Source organism: Dendrobates tinctorius, unplaced genomic scaffold (genome assembly GCF_039654945.1).
Source record: "Dendrobates tinctorius isolate UK_male_01 unplaced genomic scaffold, ASM3965494v1 ptg000122l, whole genome shotgun sequence".
NCBI lineage: Eukaryota > Metazoa > Chordata > Amphibia > Anura > Dendrobatidae > Dendrobates > Dendrobates tinctorius.
The window spans coordinates 3,506,857-3,528,539 of record NW_027361790.1 but is presented as its reverse complement, the minus strand read 5'-3'; the positions used below and the strand labels follow the sequence as shown (position 1 = coordinate 3,528,539).

Sequence of the window (21,683 nt, the reverse complement as noted above, 5' to 3'; positions counted from 1 at the left end):
TACTGTATGTGACAGTGCGAAAAACGCCAGCTCTGATTGGCGGTAATTTTGTACCTCCGGTCAGAGTGCTATGGTTGCCAGCGGATGTGATCGGCGGTTAAAAGGTTACTGCCGGTCACAGCCATCTGCTGATGAGAGTACTACTCTCATCATCCTACACGCAATTGCAGCAATAGCAGGTGTACGATGATGGGAGTAAGCACCAGCCAGCACCTGTGCAATAAATAAATTAATTTAAAAAAATAACATACGGTTCCCTCTATTTTTGATAACCAGCACAGGCAAAACCGACAGCTGTGGACTGCCCCAGCTTTATCTTGGTTGGTTATCTAAAATGAAGGGGTCTCCATGTCATTTTCTTTAATTATTTAAATAAATAATTAAAAAAATGGCATGGGGTCCCCCCATTTTTGACAACTAGTCAAGCTGAAGCAGACAGATCGAGGCTGGTATTCTCAGACTGGTAAGGAGCCATGAAGGGGCCCCCCCAGACTAAAAATAGCAGCTGGCAACTGTTAGATTCTGGCTCTTTGTCTGGCTTTTCCCATTTGCCCTGGTGCTGTGGCAAGTGGGGTAATATTTGTTGGGTTGATGTCAGTTTGTAATGTTCAAAAGTGGAGTTGGAAGTGGCTATAAAACCCAGCCAGAACACACTAAGCAAAGCGTTAGAAGCGCTGCCTGCTTATGACTGGTGGTGACATCATTGAGGTTACTGCTGGTCTCAGGCAGAGCTGATCACTGATGTGACTGCTCTCCAAACTATCTGGATCATTATGGGACAGATATTGATTATCTTCTCATCGAACAGGTGAGGAAAATTATGTTTTATCATTTTTATTTTTTTAATAAATGGGTTAGAAAGGGTGGGAAGTTTTATTTCAAATAAAGGACCTTTCTGTTGCTATGTATTTATTACAATCTTATTATGGAGTTAGTAATGAGCGTCTTATAGACGCCTCTCCATTACTAATCTGTGGGCTTGATGTCAGCTGATATTACAAAGCTAACATCAATCTCACAACTATTACCTCACTTGCCACCGCACAAGGGCAAGCAGTAAGAGCGAGGCTAAGCACCGGAATTGGTGCATCTAATGGATTCTCCATTTCTGGGGTGACTGAGAGCTGATGTTTTTAGTCTGAGAGGGGGCCAATATCAGCGTCCCTTTCTTAGGCTATTAATATCAGCCCACAGCTGTCTGTTTAGTCTTTGTTGGTTATTTAATATAGGGGGATGCCAGGTCATTTTTGGGGGGATCTCCCCTATACAAACCAGTAAAGGCTAAGCAAACAGCTGTGAACTGAGAAAATAGCCTGGGAACCTTTATGGCTATTGGCCCATTCCCAGAATATTAACATCAATCCCCAGATGTCGGCTTTCTCTCTTATTATTATTATTAACAAATATAGTAAGGTCACCTGAGTTCATAGCAGCTGTTTCTCTTGCTTTGCAAGTGCCAGTGCCGAACTGATGAATGACTTTGAGTCTGGCACTCGGCACTCAGGCATTCAAAAATCCAGCACCCAAGCTAACATGAGACCTGATGCCTGTGAACTCAGATAGGTTACCAGAGTTGATAGCCCCTGGATCTCCCAGCAGCTGTGAGGCCCAGAAACCAGAAATCAACGAGAGCAGGTGTACAATGATGAGAGTAGTTCTCTCATCAGCCGATGCCTGTGACTGAAGGTAACCTTTTTTTACTAATGTCAAAACTGCTAGCTCACAGATAACAGCGTGGGAACTGCAGCGCTTTGACCTGCAGTGTCAAACTTACTGCTGATCAAAGGCAGTCACATAGATAAGCAGGAAACACATCATGTTCGGGGTGCCGAACCAAAACAGTAACACAGACTTCCTGGAAAAGTCCGTGTTCGGGGTCCATGCGTGGCACTAAGTATTCTGTACAGACCACGAACTTTACCATTTGGGTTCACCCATCACTTATCAGGGCCCTTTTCTCAAGGTAGACCTATTGGTGGGAACCTCATCTACTATTCATATATGGCTTAACCTATAGATATGTCATATACAGTATGTACGAGATGGGAAAACCACTTTATAGGGAACCTGTCCCATTATACATGGAGTCCATTGTGTGGACAGCATGGTATAAGGGAGAAGCTGAGCAGAATGATATATTAGTTAGTTGGAAAAAGATACAATATAATTTGTATTTTGTTAACTGACATCCATGGTGTGTATGTATGTGAGTCCAGCGGGCAGTACTACTTAGTGATTGGCAGCAATCTATGCATGACTAGTCATACCGGGAAGACTTTTAAACACTAATATGACCACCATCTGGAGATATAAGCTTACTGTAAGTAAGCAGGAGGTAAGGTCCTGGATGGCAGATATTATTATTATTATTTATATAGCACCATTGATTCCATGGTGCTGTACATGAGAAGGGGTTACATACAAATTACAGATATCACTTACAGTAAGCCATCTAACAATCACAGACTGATACAGAGGGGAGATGACCCTGCCCTTGCAGGCTTACATTCTACAGGATGGTGGGGAAGGAGACAGTAGATTTGGGGTTTGCAGCAGCTCCGGTGTTGTTAAGGCGGTAGTTCCGGTAGTTGTGAGGAGGCAGCGGAGTCATTGCAGGCTGTAAGCTTTCTTCAAGAGGTGGGTGTTCAGGTTCTGTCTGAAGGTATGTGTCATGGAGGTGGTTGGCTTTGTTAATGTAAAGACTATCAGTAACAATAAGTTACTGAGAGAGTTTAAAAATTTGACTGGATTTTGGATGCGGAACATAAGAGTCGGGGTGGGAAAGGTCATTCTTATAATCCAGTATGGTTCTTACAGGCCTAATAAAAAGCATCTGGGTTAGCTCAGTAGTTTAGCATTTGGGCTGGAGCTGAACAGAGGTGTGTTTGTTTGGTGAATGCATTTAATCTGCTGGAACTGTTATGGCCTGAAATACTGAGGTTGGTGAGGCAGCTATATTTACCTTTTTTCATTGTGCCTGAAGGAAGAACTGCTTATGTTACTCATTTGCACTGGAGAAAGCAGGAGGTAAGGTTCTGGATGGCAGATATATGTCACCGAGGTGGTAATGTAAAGTCTGTACCTGTAACACTAGATACCGAGACAGTTTTAATTTGATAGTATTTTGTTTCTGGGATTTAGGAGCAACCAAAAGAGTCTGGGTTGGAAAGGTCATTCCCATAATCCAACATGGAGCTTACAGGCGTAATTACAGCTGCTGGATTAGCCCAGCAGTGTGGAGTTTGGGTTTGGACTGCTTAGATCCTAGAGGCTACCAGAGAGCTGAAACCCTACAATACTAGCACCAGGGATTTCAATGAATACAATAAAATGTTTACTAATACTTTTTCTACAAAAATGATCATCAACCTGTTCGGCTCCTCCTGGTTTCTAACAACCTGTCTGAAAATCAGATACCATTTTCAACATGGCTGGATCCCTTTAAACCGAGAAGAAAATGATAAAAGTAATTCAGTAGAAAACTTTCTTCTGCATGTTTCTAAACAGTGTTGTAAAGAGAATAAGGTTTTGTTTCCAACTGATCCCTTTCAATTTTAGCAGAGAATTGATGAAGCTTATCATTCCTGGTCTCCTATTGTTGCAGTAGCATTTTTTCAGAAGAAAATGTGGAGAAAATGGCTGATCTTCTGGGACACACATATCAGGATTTTTTTAATATGTTTAACTGTTGTGATAGTAGTATGTGGCAGAATGAGAGTGAAGTCAAGAAGGAAAAATAGGAAAAAAAAATTCTAGTATTTGGAATGTTTTAATTCTACTTTTTTCTTTATGTTGTACATGGTTATTGACATCTATCTATCCATCCATCTATGACCACATGCATTTATCCCTCTAACTAGACGGTGTATACTAAATATACAACATTGTACATATCAGCACATGCATTTATACAGCATATCAGTATATTATGGTAGGTGTTTTGAAATGCTTGTAATGCTTACTTGCTAGAAACAAAATGATCACATAAGGACATTATTCTGTTAAAGAGAGTCTAGGATTTATGTGCTATATTCGTCACTTGCACCTTCAGATATCTAATGCTCTGATATTGAAACAAGCTAAGGTTAAGCTTAGGAGTCTGAAAACATACGATACCTATTACTGAATGGGCTTTAAAGTACATTTCTCAGAGCAAATACAATGGCAAAAAGAAATGCAAAAGTAAAACATTTTTGTTGTAAGAAAAAAAGACGCAAAAAAATCTGTAAACTATACAGATTTCTCATTCTAATATATATGTTCTTTTTTAATCTTCAGCTAAGCTTATTATGCTTATTAGTTGATGCAGATATTATATTTTGCAATATTTTATGATAATTTACTCAAAGTCTGGCATAATAATGTGAGAAATAGTGAAACTTGCTGTATTTAGTGACATTATGCAGGCTTTCTATTCCGTTTCAGCACCATGGACAGTGGGTGGAAATCCTGAACACTTTGTAGAATATGGCATAATAAGAGACTGCATAAATAATAGTTATCTGGCATGTTAGGGCATTCTCCTGTCCTGGGGATCCATTTACAAGACACAGGTTACGTTTTATGACCACTGAAAAAGTGACACTACTTAACTCAGATGCCCTCCTGATTGATACTGTGGAAACAGAAGATGCACAAATAAGACATAAATATTTATGGCCAACTAAACATGGCTGTATATCTTTACAGAACAAAAAAGATGGATACAAATAAATGCAGCAATGGTAATAAACAATTCATGTAGTGACACCGGAGAGCACAATAGTAGGACAAAGCTTCTAGTGAAACCAGTTGCTTTACAGCCAAACACAGCTTCATGAGGATGAATACGTAGAGATAGAAAAATGTTTGGAAATATTACAGTTTTAGTTGCAATATAGGAATAGCTCTTTTTATGTTTTGCCTTCTGTTAGATACTAAATGCAAGATTGTGTATGACACTGTTGCAAAGGTCACTATATAATTCTATATTGTTACATTTATTGTACCATATATTAATTCACATTTGGATTATGCTATGTGCATTAAATGTTACAGTACATTATTCCTACATGTACATTTATGACTAGTGATGAGTGAGTATATTTGTTGCTCAGGTCTCCCCGAGCATGCTCGAATGTCTTCCAAGTATTTTGGCGTGCTCGGAGATTTAATTTTCGACTTGTAGACAGGCTGAATACATGTGGGAATTCCCTAACAAACAGGCATTCCACACATGTATTCAAGCTGTCTAGAAGCCGCAAATTATGCAGATAAGACGACGAAAGCTAAATCTCCGAGCACGCCAAAATACTCGAAGGACACCTGAGCAGGCTCGGGAAAACCCGAGCAACAAGTATACTCGCTCATCAGTATTTATGACCCCTCACATAAACAACAGGTAACACAGCACATTGGTCATGTATGGAAAACTCCATTGGGGACAATGATGGTATTGTCTGTAAAGCGCTGTGAAATACGGTAGTGCTATATAAGCAAAAGCATAATAATTAAATAATAAATAAATAAGTAAGGAAATCAAAGTCCTAAAGTCTTAAGATGTGTGTTGGGGTTACAAATTCTTTTCATTGTTAAGGTATTGAAGCCTTTTAAAATTGTCAGTTTCCTTTACTTTGTTCCTAAAATAAATCACCTTCCAGCTGAATGGTCTAGATACTGACACGCATCCAACAAATAATGAGCTCTTCGCATCTTCAGAAAACTCATTATTTTACATAACAACTCAGTATATTTTGGTGTGCTCTAATAGATAAGGTGCTATTAAAGCTGTGGCTAATGTACCAGTCTAGGTTGAAGTAAAACAATTGTGACTAGCATATTTGTGTTCTCAGTACTTCACCTTCTGCAATGTAATCACATTAGCTACAGAGCAGAAACAACTAATATATTCCAAGCCAGGGCAAGCAGGTTGAAAAGCGTTCCCTATTTTACGAGGCAAATTACACATTTTATAGACTGTTTTTTTAATGAGATTTTTATGAAGACAACTTTCGCAAATCTCCATTTTTAGTTCAGAGCTGGCTCAGCTAAGCATTGTAGGCTTAATGTCAAATTTAGCTTTTTGGCTGCTAAAAGTAGATCTTAAAATGTCAAGTGAATAAAATGCCCATGTTCTTAGCTAACCATGAATTTTATTTGTCTCACTTCGCTTCCTAGCATAATGTACAAACACAAATAAGCACCCTATAATCAGTGTTATTATGTATTATTATTTTTTTAGCTCCGCAATATTCTTTTTATGGAACAGTCAAAAACATGTGACATTAATTGTGGCGTTTGGCATATTTAGAACAATATGATAGCGACCTTCAAATACTTGTGAATACTAATATTAATAGTTTACATCCCTATTTATTATATGAGTATTTCTATTCCTGCAATTGAAAACAGAAAATGAGAGGAATATCTGAATGGGTCCAATTAGTCCTACATGGGCAATTAATCTTAAAGGGGACCTGTTACAAGCAGTATAGTGATGCATATTGATGATTTCAACTCATGGTTTTGTATCTTTAATATTTTTATAGACATGAATCTAAGTGTGAAGAGTTTACCAATGTAATTATTGCTGATTAGCTAGAGCTGCCTTTTTTCTATTGGTTGGGTTCTTTTTTAAACCAATATGTACAAAAACCTGTACATGATAAAAGTTATTAAGGGTTGTGAAGGATTGAAGTACATTTCTGCGGTTACCCTATGTGATGGCAGATTTATGAATCTTCACAGCGCACACGCTGTCAGGACTCTCCAATGCTGGCAGCAGGAGTTCATGTGACTGCAAGTATACAATTTGCATACTTCCAGCCACATTTTGACTAGACAGATGCATGTCTAGTCAGCATGTGACCAAATATATGCAAATTGATTTTCAAGTCTGCAGCCACTGAGTGACTACAGATTTGAGTTTCAAACCTGGACAACCCCTTTAAGAATTTAGTGAAACACACTAGCAGACAAATATGTTTCTTTGTGTATATTCCTACAGTCAGTAAGTTCTGCGGGTTGGATGCTACATACATCCGCAGCATCCAACCCGCAGCGGCCAGATGTTACAGCATAGTGGATGCGATTTAAAAAAATCCCATGTCCACTATGCATGCTCTGGCACCCACAGCTTACCTGCGGAGACGCACATGCGGCGCATCTTTCCAGACTGCAGCATGTCTATTTAACTTGCGGAGAAGCGAGTCTCCACAAGATAAATATCACCAGTGCAATATGTAGGGTGCAGTGATTCCGCACGGTTCAATGAACACATGCGGAATCACCTGCGTTCAAAACGCGCTTTGGACAGAGCGGACATGTGCTGCATCTAAAGTGCTGCCGGTTACTGACCATGTGGATGTAGCCTTTGTGTGCACTGCTATACACGTTAATATAAATGCATGTTCAGCATGCATGTATTGTAAATGCCTCGCTCATTATTTACTTGATGTCGAATACATAGAACCAAATTATAAGTTGTTTTTTTTAGTTCAGATGCCCCACTAATCTTTGTTGCTAATTAGTAGAAATCCATTTGTCACACTTTGAAGTTTATTGCATCTCTCTTTTTAGGGAGAGAGGATAAGTGTCCAACAGACACCTCAAGCTCTGCTAACATCCAAAGACAAAATGATCAGGTGTGTTAAGATATGTCACACACAGTTGGTGGATAAAGTCAAAATTGGCATGATTTATTGTCTTATATAATATGTATGCATAGCACAGGTAAGCAAATTGATTTGATGTAAATTGATTACAAGGAGAATTTTTAGGAATTTGGTGAACCTAGCAAATTCAAAGAATTTACGATGCAAAGAGACAAAAACGGATTAGACAATTTTTCTCAGCACAGAAGATTTCATGACCTATGTTGAAGCTGACAGGCTTCTCCTTAATGCCTTGCATCAACATACATGGTATAGCACAGCAAATCAGGAGGGACTTTCATAATTTCTATAAAATCAGAGGTATGGAATGAAGCAGCCAGTTTGATCAGATACATTGAACATCTGGTTAGTAAGAAGACCTCCCAGCTCATAGTTTAGCAACAAAAATTGAGAGAGAAAGCCATAAAACAGTGAAAAAGTTCTATAGATTTTACAAAGTGTGATCACATAGAAATGAAGAACAGTTATCATCTGTTTAGCTGCAGTCATGTATGTTGAGGTAATTTTGGCATTGCTAAGACTGTGTTTGAGATGAACAGCTTGAAAATGGCTGGAAACACCTCTAGGAAATTTCAGAGTATTATACAAGTCTTTTCAGGGCAATCGGATTACTTGTGAATCATGGACAAACCATTCATCATGAGCCAACATTTTGGAAAATATTTGCTGAAGCTGGAAAATTGAATTTCAAAAGATTTTCACATCTTTATTAGATACAGTGGGAACAGAAAGTATTCAGACCCCTTTAAATTTTTCATTCTTTGCTTCATTGAGGCTTTTGTTAAACTCAAAGAAGTTAATTTTTCTCATTAATGTACACTCTGCACCCCATCTTGACTGAAAAGAAACAGAAATCTAGAAATTTTAGCAAGTTTATGAAAAAAGAAAAACTGAAATATCACATGATCATAAGTATTCAGACCCTTTGCTCATACACTCAGATTTAAAAGTCACATGCTCTCCATTTCCTTGTGATCCTCCTTGAGATGGTTCTACTCCTTCATTGAAGTTCAGCTGTGATTAATTAAACTGCTAGGGCTTGATTTGTAAAGGCACACACCTGTCTATATAAGACCTTACAGCTCACAGTGCATGTCAGACCAAATGAGAATCGTGAGGCCAAAGGAACTGGCCAAGGAGCTCAGAAACAGAATTGTGGCAAGGCATAGATCTGGCCAAGGTTACAAAATAATTTCTGCAGTTCTCAAGGTTCCTAAGAGCACAGTGGCCTCCATAATGCTTAAATGGAAGAAGTTTGGGACCACCAGAAGTCTTCCTAGACCTGGCCGTTCAGCCAAACTGAGCAATCGTGGGAGAAGAGCCTTGGTGAGAGAGGTAAAGAAGAACACCAAGATCACTGTGGCTGAGCTCCACAGCTGCAGTAGGGAGATGGGAGAAAGTTCCACAAAGTCAACTATCACTGCAGCCCTCCAACATTCAGGCCTTTATGGCAGAATGGCCTGACGGAAGCCTCTCCTCAGTGCAAGACATATGAAAGCCCATATAGAGTTTGTTAAAAAAAACACATTAAGGACTCACAAACTATGACAGAAGTGGAGAGGATCTGAAAGGAAGAATCGCAGAGGATCCCCAAATCCAGGTGTAAAAATCTTGTTGCATCATTCCCAAGAAACCTCACGGCTGTACTAGCTCAAAAGGGTGCTTCTACTCAATACTGAGCAAAGGGTCTGAATACTTATGACCATGTGATATTTCAGTTTTTGTTTTTTAATAAATTTGCAAAAATTTCTATATTTCTGTATTTTTTCAGTTAAGATGGGGTGCAGAGTGTACATTAATAAGAAAAAAATGAACTTTTTTGAATTTACCAAATGGCTGCAATGAAACAAAGAGTGAAAAATTTAAAGGGGCCTGAATACTTTACGTAGCCACTGTAGCTTAATTTTAGCCACCTACATGTTGCTAACACTGTAGATAGTGACTCCACCATTTTTTCCTATGAGCTTTCTCCAATGTTAATCCACTTCTACAATAACAGTTGTTTACCAGCAGTCAGAACATCAAGGAAGTAAATATATGGCTGAGATTTATTTTAATATACTGTCACTCTATGAAATTATAACTGAAACTTATTATTACAAAACAGATTAGATCTTTTAAAGAGAGATACTTTAACAACAAAGAATATTATGGCATATGTATGAAAGCACAAAACCTGAACTTCAGCAACAGGATTCTGACTGCAGGAACCTGACATTGATGTGCTACCATAAATCGCTATTGGGTGTTATGCAAATGTGCTTATAAATATGAAAGTGAAATCTGAAGGTGTTTTTGACATGTATTTAACAGCTTATGCAATCTGGAGTCTGAGATTGTTGAATGTGGAATGTCAAGATGTATGAATCATCCACAGTGATTAGTTTTCAAACCCATTACAGATTCCCTTTAAAAAAGTGTCAACTTTTTCAGTCGTGCACATTTCTGGTGGTATGATATCCAGTTGTCAAAAACGGCATTCTGTCAAATACAGTTATTTGCCAGGTTCTAAAGTAAAATATTTATTGTGTTACTCTGGTACAAGCTTAAATATCCTACTACAAATTACATTGTAGGTAAGAATTGTACTTAAGTCTTTTTGGGGAGAAATATAATATTGATTCCAGATATAAATTACCTCTTAACAAATCATGAGAATGTAACTGTTTTCTATGCACTGAATAGAAAATTATAATATAGTACAAAATCAATATTTTATTTATTTTAGCAATGACTCATTTAAAGAAAAATATATTGATTACGTCGCTTAACACTATTGCTAACCATAAGACTGTTTACTAGCTATTTAAAACTAAAACTTTGTACACCCAAGTCACGACTTCTGTGAAGGAACCACAATGCCTTATATGTAGTGATGGGCAAGTAGCATCATTGCTTGGGTGGTCTCTCTGTGTATTTTGGCCTGCTCGGAGATTTAGTTTTTGCTGCCTCAGCTGCATGATTTGCAACTTGTAGACAAACTGAATACATGTGGGAATTCCCTAACAAATAGGCATTCCACACATGTATTCAAGCTGTCTAGCAGTCGCAAATCATGCAGCTGAGGCGACGAAAACTAAATCTCCGAGCACGCCAAAATACTCGGAGACCACCTGAGCACGCTCGGGGAGACTTGAGCAATGAGTATACTCACTCATCACTACTTATATGACATGAATCAACAATTATTATAGTTTTCTAGTTTTTAAATCAGTTACTCCATTGTGTCCCAAAAAACTTTATTAAAATATACAAATAAAGGTGCTCCGTGCACCCTTGGCATGGCTGAAAGCCTCAATGCACCGTTCGATGGACTTATGTATATTAGTGCCACTCCTTGTATGTCAAGCCAATGTCATCTGAATATAAAACTCTGCTATGTAATCACTGTCTATGTGCAGGAGTGCACACTAATCTATCTTTCCTCACTACTAACACTGTTCAATAGAGATGCTGCAGGGAATGCACAAATCACTCTCTCCTTGCTGATAACATTGCTCATGTATTGCTGTGCAGTGATATCATCAGCAAAAGTAAAGTAATATGTGTGCTCTTTACTGCCATAACAGTGATAGAAGATGAGACAGACAGAGAGAGGAGAGAGTAACTTGTGTCCACTCTCCTGCACTTAAGTGATAGCAGATGAAATGGACAATGTCATCAGTGTGGAGAGAGTAATTTGTGCGCACTCTCCTTCACTTAAGTGATAGAAGATGAAATTCACAATGTCATTGGTGTGGAGAGAGTAATTTATGTGTGCTCTTCTGCACTTAAGTGATAGTAGATGAGAAAGACAATGTCATCAGTGTGGAGAGAGTAATTTGTGTGCACTCTCCTGCACTTAAGTGATAGCCGATGAAATGGACAATGTCATTAGTGTGGAGAGAGTAATTTATGTGCGCTCTCCTGCACTTAAGTGAAAGCAGATGAGAAAGACAATGTCATCAGTGTGGAGAGAGTGATTTGTGTCCTCTCTCCTGCATAGGGACTGTGATCACATAACGGAGGTTGTTCTTCACACAGCCAAAGATCTGGTGAAGATAGAATTTTCCGTCAACAACAAAAGAGTTGCGGTAATCTAAACAAGTTGGTGGAATGTTGCACTGAGGAACCTAGCTAATCCATGAATGCACTGAGCACCTTCATTTGCATATTATAATAAAGTATTTTTTGCGGGTAGCAAAGGAAAAGATATTAAAACAAAAATAATTATTTTGATTGTTGCATTAACTCTGAAAAGGCTAAGTGGTTAGTATGAAGTGTACATTTGGGTAACAGACTTCCTTTAACTTATTTTTGCAAGGTCCTAAAAAATCAGTAGTCTGCAAAGAACAGACAAATGATTGACAGCTAGTAAAAAGCAAGCAAATCATTCCACTTTGATGAAAGAACTGTATATATGTTGATGATTATGTCAAATGAAAACTTCAATAAAATTACATCAATAAGCCAGATTCAGATGGGTGTGTTTTACAGTTCATAAACATAGCTCTCCCTAACTTACAGTATTGCATGTATCTATTGAGCTGTAAGCTCCTGGCTCTTACTCAGGGTTCATCCATGGTTAGCCAGTTTGCCATCAGATTTTGTGCTTTGGCTACCGAGTTGGAGAGGCCAGAAAAAGTCCTGATACCTATTTTTGGAAGGGCTAAGCAGATCATGTCAGGGATGCTTTGGCCACTAGGGAGATACCAACTTCCCTGGAAGAGTTAATATCAGTGGCCACTAGCATAGATCTGTGGCATGCTGAGCGTGATTTGGAGTGAGCTCATAGTAAATATAGGGTTCTGTTGGCTCTGAACTTCGCCAATCCCATGTGTCCCCCAACTCAGGTTGATGACCCTGTAGAGCCCATGGACATCTCTCAAGCGGAGCCAATCTCCTGCTCTGTACGTCCGCAGCCAACTTGATTTGCCTGTGGGCAAGTCGGTCACTTTGCCAAGAAATGTCCCAAACGATAGAAAAAGTCACAGGGTCAAGTGGCCTTGGGGAGAGGTTCACTAGTTCCTGTTGAGGCGTCACCCAAGTTGGCTTTTGGGGTTTCTCTGACATTTTGGTTGGCTACTCTCACAGCGCAGGACACCGGGGCTGAGGGCAATTTTATGTCCACTACCTTCGCCCAAAGGCACTGTATCCCATTGGTAATGCTACCTAAGCCCATGCCTTTTCAGGTAGCTAATGAGTCCATTTTGCCAACCCTAATTACCCATCAGACAGTACCCATTTCCCTCACTGTGTCTCCAAACCATCAGGAGATAATCTATTTTCTGGCTTTTCCAGAGTGTATGGATGAGGTACTTTTGGGGATGCCATGGCTGCACCCCCAATCCATTCCCTCCAGATTGATTGGGCAATGGGGAGCATACTAAAATGGGGCAGCTTTTGTGACAGTCTGTGTCTGAAGGTCCAGGTACCCCACGGACAAGTTCTATGTACCATCTAGAGCTTTAGCCAATCAGCAAAAACACTTCCATGCCTCCCAGCATATTGCAGCTTCTAATCATGGCAAATGCCACCGGGGAGGGGGTGTTATTGGGGGGTAATGTTAGGTGCTGGGATTCTCCAACTGCACGAGATAGATCCCAAGCCTTGTCTGGTGCAGCGGTCTCCCATTCAGGCTCAGCTGCTGGGATGACTGCTCAGCACAGAATCTGGTCACAGCACCTTGCCCTAGCTCATGTAGCATGTGTAGCTGCTGCTGCTTCTCTAGCTAAGCCTATGGTGACTACTGGTATACACGAGCAGCATTGTGCTCTGGAGACAAAGTCCGGATTTCATCCTACTGAGCATGTCCATGATGTGGCGCCTTCTCATTGGTGCTCAGATGTCAGCTGCTCTGGTGAGGTGGCAGCTTCTGATTGGACCACAGGCAAGGTCCTGTCTGTCTAGACTTGAGATAAAGGTATAAAGGGCTCTCAATGGTGCATGCCTGTGCGCTAGTATCTTGCTTATTTGGTGTGTGTGACAGCTACCATCCTGTGTGCACGTGTGCTGCTAATAGCAATGCAATTGTGTTTCTAGACAGGAAGTGTAGGGTGGTAACTCCCGCTTGAACTTAGCAGTTGCACTGGGCATCCTCAGGTGCGGGCTCAAAAGCCACCGTGTGTCAGTGCAGGTTGAATCACCAGCGTAGTGGTTCGTGAGTTATAGGGACCCCACTAGCGTCAATTCCTCTATGCTCCTGTGACATTTAAAAGGGCATAGCTTAGAGTGCTCTCAGATACTGCACTTCTCTGTGGAGTAACAGAGTCAGGCGCTTTGCACTCTGTTCACACCAAGTGACGTTTAATTCAGTGTGTTTACAGTGCTTACTCGCGGCTATGCTCTGCCATTTTCCTCTAGCTGTGGTTTCGTCATCACCACACGGTGGACCCTGGGTTGCGAATGCACCTTATTATAATTTACATTTGGTGTGTTGCACCAACCCTAACACCTCGGATAGAGATTCTAGAGTAATACTAGAATACTAGTGATTCTAGATAATCCCAATACCTCCTCCTTAGTGCAGGTTCACAATTTCATAGATTGGAATTCTACTTGAATATTCCAATAATCTATTTCTAAAACACGCAATTTTTTAAAATAATTCATTTCCATACAGATTCAGCAAGGTGGTACATTCAATTCGGTAACAATAACTTCTCTATATATCAAATGTCACAAGAAATTCTGCAAACAGGGGAACTAGAATGTTGCCTGCTCATCTCTAATTATGTGCTGTAGAATAAAAAGGGGGTAATCAAAACTGTAATCCTAAAAATAAAATCTGTGAGCAATTTCATACTGCATTAGCCTTGTGCGGCATTAAAGAGCAGAAGTAACAAACAGCAGCCAGCTCATCTTTGTTGCAACATGACTAAGGATGCCTGATTGCATTTTAAATGCACTGATGTTTTATTTCAATTATTATTGCCCTGGATTTTAACCCCTTAGTGACGGAGCCAAATTTTTAAAATCTGACGAGTGTCACTTTATGTGGTAATAACTCTGAAATGCTTCAACAAATCCCAGTGATTTTGAGATATAACATTTCCCTCATGTCTGCTTTACATCAGCACCATTTGTAAAATGTTCTTCTATTTTGTTGGCATTTTAGGAGGTTCAAAAATGTAGCAGTAAATTTTCATTTTTTTCAAGGAAATTTGCAGAATTTATCTTTTTAGGGACCTATCCATGTTTGAAGTGCCTTTGGAGGTCCCAAATATTGGTAAACCCCCAAAAGTTATACCATTTTATAAACAGCACCCCCTGACGTATTGAAAACTGCTGTCAACTAGTTTATTAACCCTTGAGGTGACTTTCAGGATTTAATGCAAAGTGGCATGACAGAAATGAAAATGTGCATTTTTACTACCTAAATGCAGCTAACTTCTGAAAAGGTTACAAAAGCCTTCAGACTCTAAGGCAGCTATTTGGTCATGAATTGCCATGGCAAACATCAGGACCACACAATCTTGATCTCAGGGTGCTGATGGGGTTACGGAGGAAGCCCCCACACTCTGTTAACCATTTATATGATGAAGTCACTATTAACAGCAGCATCTAAGGGGTTAAACAGATTTGGATGGTGCAAACATTGATCGTGGCTGATGCAGCAAGTTGTCAGCTATAATGTACAGCCGACAGCTGCCAGATGGTCACCTGTATGGGGAGGCTATTCTCTTATATCTAAGGTCAGTAAAAAGACATATTGGTGGTAATTAAGGGGTTAAGTAAATGAAATCAAAAAAGAAGATTTCATCACGCACTCTAAAGGCAGGATCATCTACAGTATATGCAAATTCAGCATTAAATAGCAAAGGCTACTTCTTTGCAATAAAATTAATTTATCTCTGAAATTCACAGTGTTTCAAAGAAACTATCGATTGAGTAAGTACCATAAGGGTGTGTGCACACGTTGCGGTTTTTGCTGTGGATCCGCAGCGGATTTGGTCCTGCGGATTCGCAGCAGTTTCCATGCGGTTTACAGTATCATGTAAACCTATGGAAAACCAAATCCGCTGTGCACATGCTGTGGAAAATTCCGCACAGACTTGCTGCGGTTTATTTTTCGCAGCATGTTAATATTTTTTTGTGGATCCGCAGCTGCAGTTTACATTCCCGGACATACAAATCAAACTCTCTCTCTCTTTCTCTCATGGCATAGGGAAAAGTGTTCACTTGGTGGCTCCCATCCAGCTAGAGTTGAGCGACTTTGGTCGGATCGGGTTTCATGAAACAAAATTTGTTTCAGATGAAACTGGTCCGACTAGGGCAAAAAAAAGTCGGAGTTTTGTCCAAAACCCGACCCCAATGCAAGTCAATGGGGATTAAAAGACGGCATTGAGTGGATGAATGTCATCCGCTCAATGCCGACTTTTATTCCCCATTGACTTGCATTGGGGTCGGGTTTTGGATGAAACTCCGACTTTTTTTGCCCTAGTCGGACCAGTTTCATCTGAAACAAATTTTGTTTCATGAAATCCGATCCGACCAAAGTCACTCATCTCTACATCCAGCTTCTCTACCCCATCTCAGCTTGATTAATTACTTCCCACTATGGCAAATTTTCATTTTTGAGCTTTCATTTTCGTCTTTCTCTTCTTCCAAGAATAATATTTTTTTTCTTCCGTTGGACATGGTCACTGGAGGCATTTTTTTTGTGGGATAAGTATTAGTTTTAAATGACAACATCAATTTTCCATTCAGTTTTAAATTAGGAATGAAATTCCAAGTGTTGTGAAGTTGTGAAATAAATGCATTGCTTTTTAGATTTATCCTTGGGCAGTAAAGATGACCTGACAACATGATTTTGCAGTTAAGTACAATTATGACAGTAATAAACTTGTATATTGTTGACAAACAAAATCAGAAATTTGTAAAAAAAAATAAATTCCCAAACCTATAGCTATTTTTATTTTTTCTGCACCTGAGTGAGGGATGATTGTTTGTCATTCAGTAAGTTGACATTTTTACTGATACAATTTGGGATATATACATGATTAGATCACTTTTTCTTGCATTTTAGGGGGAGGTACATTAATGAAAAATAGCAGTTCTGGTATTTTTTGCTTTTTTTTACAGCATCTACTATATCAGTAAAATAATTATATATTTTAGCATACTGGTCTTTTGCATGTGAAGAAATAGTAAATATTTTAATTATTTATTTAACCCCTTAACTCCTGGAGGTATTTTTGTTTTTGCTTTTTCGTTTTTTGCTCCCCTTCTCAGAGCCATAACTGTTTTATTTTTCAGTAAATATGGCCATGTGGGGGCTTGTTTTTTGCGGGACGAGTTGTACGTTTGAATGACACAATTGGTTTTACCATGTCATGCACTATAAAACAGGAAAAAATTCCAAGTGCGGTAAAATTGCAAAAAAGTGCAATCCCATATTTGTTTTTTGTTTGGCTTTTTTACTAGGTTCACTAAATGCTAAAACTGACCTGTCATTATGATTTTCCAGGTGATTATGAGTCATTGCGAGTTCATAGACTTCAAACATGTCTAAGTTCTTTTTTATCTAAGTGGTGAAAAGAATTCCAAACTTTGTAAAAAAAATTGCGCCATTTTCCAATACCCGTAGCGTCTCCATTTTTCGTAATCTTGGGTTGGATGAGGGCTTATTTTTTGTGTGCCAAGCTGACATTTGTAATGATACCATTCTGATGCAGGTCTGATCTTTTGATCACCTGTTATTGCATTTTAATGCAATGTCGCGGTGACAAAAAAAAGTAGTTCTGACGTTTTGACTTTTTTCTCACTATGCTGTTTAGCGATCAGCTTAATCCTTTTTTTATTGAGAGATTGGGTGATTCTGAATGCAGCGATACTAAATATGTGTATGTTTAGTTTTTTATTGTTTTATTTTGAGTGGGGCGAAAGAGCGGTGATTTGAACTTTTTTATTTTTTATTTTTTTAATATTTTAAAAACTTTTTTACTTTTGGCATGCTTCAATAGTCTCCATGGGAGGCTAGAAGCTGCCATAACCTGATCGGCACTGCTACATATAGGCGATGATCAGATCGCCTGTATGTAGTAGATTTACTGACTTGCTATGAGCGCTGACCACCAGGCGGTGCGCATAGCAATCCAGCACTGACAACCACAGAGGTCTCCAGGAGACCTCTGGTTGTCATGCCAACCCATCGGTAACCTGCAACCACGTGACTGGGTCACCGGTGGGTGGATTTCCCGCACAATTGCCGGAAGCACATGTGAAATGTCACTGTCAGCGTTTGACAATGGCATTTAACTGGTTAATAGCAGCGGGTGGAGCGCGATTCCACCTATAGCTATTGCAGACACATGTCAGCTGTTCAAAACAGCTGACATGTCCCGAGAAAGATGTGGGCTCAACACTGGAGCCAACATCAAAGGGAGGGAGTCCGATAGCGGCGTACTATTACACCTGATGTCAAAAAGGGGTTAATGTTTTATTTAAAAGAAAAGGAAGGTGATTTTAATTTTTATATTTTATTACTTTTTTTCATCCCCCAGGAAAATAGAGCCTCAAATTATTGTTTGTTTGATTGTTTTATGTGCTGCATTACCATAGTATTGCAGATGGTAGAAAAAATCATAGTCTCGTATGAAGCCCTGTCTGTGACTAGGCTTCACAGGAATTTGAACATGGAAGTCATTGGTTACTTAACCAGCCCCACTGGAATAGCAACCAGTTGACACCTTCATACACTCATATTGAAAAAGAATGTCTCAGGAGGTAGACATAAAGGTGGCAAACTGAATTTGCCATTTGAGCAGCACATACCAGACGTTTCCAAGTTAAACTTTTTTGGTTGACAATGTTCTCATATTACATCCATTTTCCCTGTTATGACTTTGAGATGAGAACTATATTCCTGAATTGGGTTGTAGTGAAACTCTTCCAAACTCACTTCAGCTTGCCTATGTCTTTGTAGAAGTTGCATATGACGTACGCGGTCATTTTGATGACATTCATCTTTTTGTTTAGATGTTTCTGCATCCCTTAACTCAGCATGTCTAATATGACATCTCCGTTATTCAGATGTTTCAGCTGCCTTTGATTCAGCCTGTCTCATCCATTTCCTTTCAAGTTGGGACTCATGTTGTTCACTTGTCTCAGTTGTTTGATACAGTTTGGCTTTTTTAGCTTTTTGATTAACTTGTCCAATAGATGGTAAATTTTGGGGCAGCATTTTAAAAAACAATCCTTAGTATTATGACTCTTAGCAATCACCTCACACTGATCAGAGATCTAATAGGTGAATCCAATGTTGGACAGGGGTGGCAGGGGCCCACCAGTTACAATGACTTTGGGGGTCCACTTTTCACCTGCATAATAATATTAAGCTACCCCTTTCACAATGTACCTATATCTCTATATAATAATAAACTAGGTAGTTTGGTTAATGAATGATGAGATGTTGTTTTATTCAGTACAGAGTAAATCATGTGATTTATGCCAAGTACTGCCCATAGAGTGGGATTGGGGGCCCATATCTGCACAGGGGCCCACTGAGGGATTCCTCTGTTCCCCTTATGGGCCAGTCTGAACCTGGGTGAATCCATATACAGGTGCTTCTCACAAAACTAGAATATCACCAAAAAGTTAATTTATTTAATTTCCTCAATATAAAAAGTGAAATTCATATATTAGATTCTTTACAAACAGAGTGATCTATTTCACGTATTTATTTCTGTTAATGTTGATGATTATGGCTTAAAGCCAAAGAAAACCCAAAAGTCATTATTTCAGTAAATTAAAATAATTAACAAGCAACACCTGTAAAGGCTTCCTAAAAATTTAAAAAGCAGAAAATGTGACTGCATCAGAGCAAGACTGTTTTAGTTGTCCATAGACAAAGCTCAGCTTTCACTTTATCTTAGCAGCTTCAGTGGTGAAAGTTGTACTCTGGTCACTATAGGCAATCAGAACAATCTTACGTTGAGGCAATTTTCATAAATGAGGCCCCTTTTACTGCTGCAGTGGCTATCGGCAACCAGAATGATCTTACTGTGAGGCAATTCTCAAAATGAAGCTCCAGTAACTTTTGCAACAGCCATTGTTATAATTACAGACTTTAGAGCAAATTATCAGGTTGCCCCACCTTATCCACTATATGGCTGCTGCCCCTTTAAGAGCAACTCTTTGAGCGCTGTCGCTTTAATTCTTTAAACTTCTTTGGGCAAAAACTGGTTTTGCATTTAGCACACATATATTTTATTCTTTATTTCTATAGAGCCTAAATTTGAGGGGTAGATTTCGAGTTTTAATGTTCGCATTATTTTTATTTTGGTGTTGAAGACAGGACATGCAGAATTTTACTCAAATCGGGTGAAAATGTGGTTTTGCATTCAACGGTCTACCACAAAAAGATTTTTTGCTTTATACACATAGATTTGTCACCTGCCAGGTATGCTGCAGGTTCAGCTACTGAGTCCACTCCATACACCTTCACTAGGTGTGTAAAATACTTTTACATCTCTTATCAGGAAGGGCTAAAGCAGATCTATCCTGAGATGTCACAATACAAACAATATACAGTATGTTATTAAATAAATTAGACCTGCGAAGACTGGCATACTTACTTTCAAAATTCATTGCCAATCACTGTTCACCTAGTCTGATTGACAGATTCTCAGTTTCCTGCCTCCCTTCTGCTGCTGAGATCTCACACTGGCCAGTGCAATCTGCAGCTGACAGTAAGCTTATATGTGAAGGTTGAATTTCTTTGGTCCAATAAGCTCTCTTTTTCATTCTATAACTTGACTCATAAAATGCCTATATTAATATCAGGGTTACATAGCTTTTCCGAAATGGATTTTAAAAGTAAGTATACCAGGGTCAACTAGTGTGAGATCTATTTCATAATGTACTCACTTTGTATAATGAAATATGCTTTGTCAAACAGCATTTTCTAAAAACTGGTGAATTTCAGATTAAAATCTAGCAAACTGCTGTGAGATAGCCCGTCGTTATTTTATATTGCTCTCGTGTATGATAGCATGAAATTATTGACGGACTAATTTAACAGTGTTGAGTTAAAATTATAAAAAAATACGTTTTTCATGAAGAAGAACATAGTAGAGTCCTGACCTGAATATTGGCACTGAAAATATATGAATCTATTTCAACCAAGAAGCTTACATACTTAGATTCTCAATACATTTTTAATGTTTTTTTTTTACTGATCAGCTGAAATGCATGGACATTAAGTACAATCCCTCAGTTAGTGGCTATAAAGGAGATTTGTGGTTCTCAAGAAAGAAAAAAAAAACAATCAAATTACTTTTGCTGAACATGTGCTACATGACCTCGAGTTATTGGGGATTACAAAATTAAATGGCTTGTTTTCTCATTTTTAAAGCAGTTATATGTCTAAATTGCAACAACATTCAGGCCAGCTCAATACCCAGCGTGCTAAATTGCCATCAGCTGCTTTTCACAAGGAAAGCAATTCTGCCATTATTTCCAGATGGTAAGTTACATATTTCTCTGTAGTACATTGAATTTCATTTAGCCAAGTCATCATTTGGCCCAAGCTAATAAGAAAAACACCAACATTCAGAAAAATCAGAAATAGAATTATCTTTTCTACCATGTCATTAAAATGCAATAAGAATGTATTGGTTACGTGATTGTAAAATAATTATGAAAACAATTTAAGTTTCCCTATGTGATGTATATAAAAGCCTTTTCCTGCTATTAAATGGCAAGAAAAAATGTTGAGAAAATGTGAAAAACAAATATTTAATATCATAAACAAATATATTATATTCACTATTTGTGTACAATTACATGATACAACTTTACAAAAATTAGTATTTTCAAGAATACAGATTTTTGCATTTATCTATCTGCAAATTCATCAAAATGGGCTCAATTTTGCTGAACTGTAATGTTGAAAGGTTAAAAGAAAAAATAAATCTCACTTCACGGCCCATCTGTCTGCCGCACCTGCAGCCCGCAGTCCAGTCCTTTATGTCTCTTCTCTATGGCAGAACCTCTGGCACCGACAAGGCCTCTGACATAACTTAGAGTGTTGTGACATCATGATGTTAC

At 38.8% G+C, this 21,683-nt stretch overlaps 1 protein-coding gene across 2 annotated transcripts in view; it reads right to left on the bottom strand.

The window, feature by feature from the left end:
• The window catches only part of SYT1 (synaptotagmin 1), a 1,076,321-nt gene that overhangs the window by 358,198 nt on the left and 696,440 nt on the right, over positions 1 to 21,683 (bottom strand). The window lies entirely within an intron of this gene.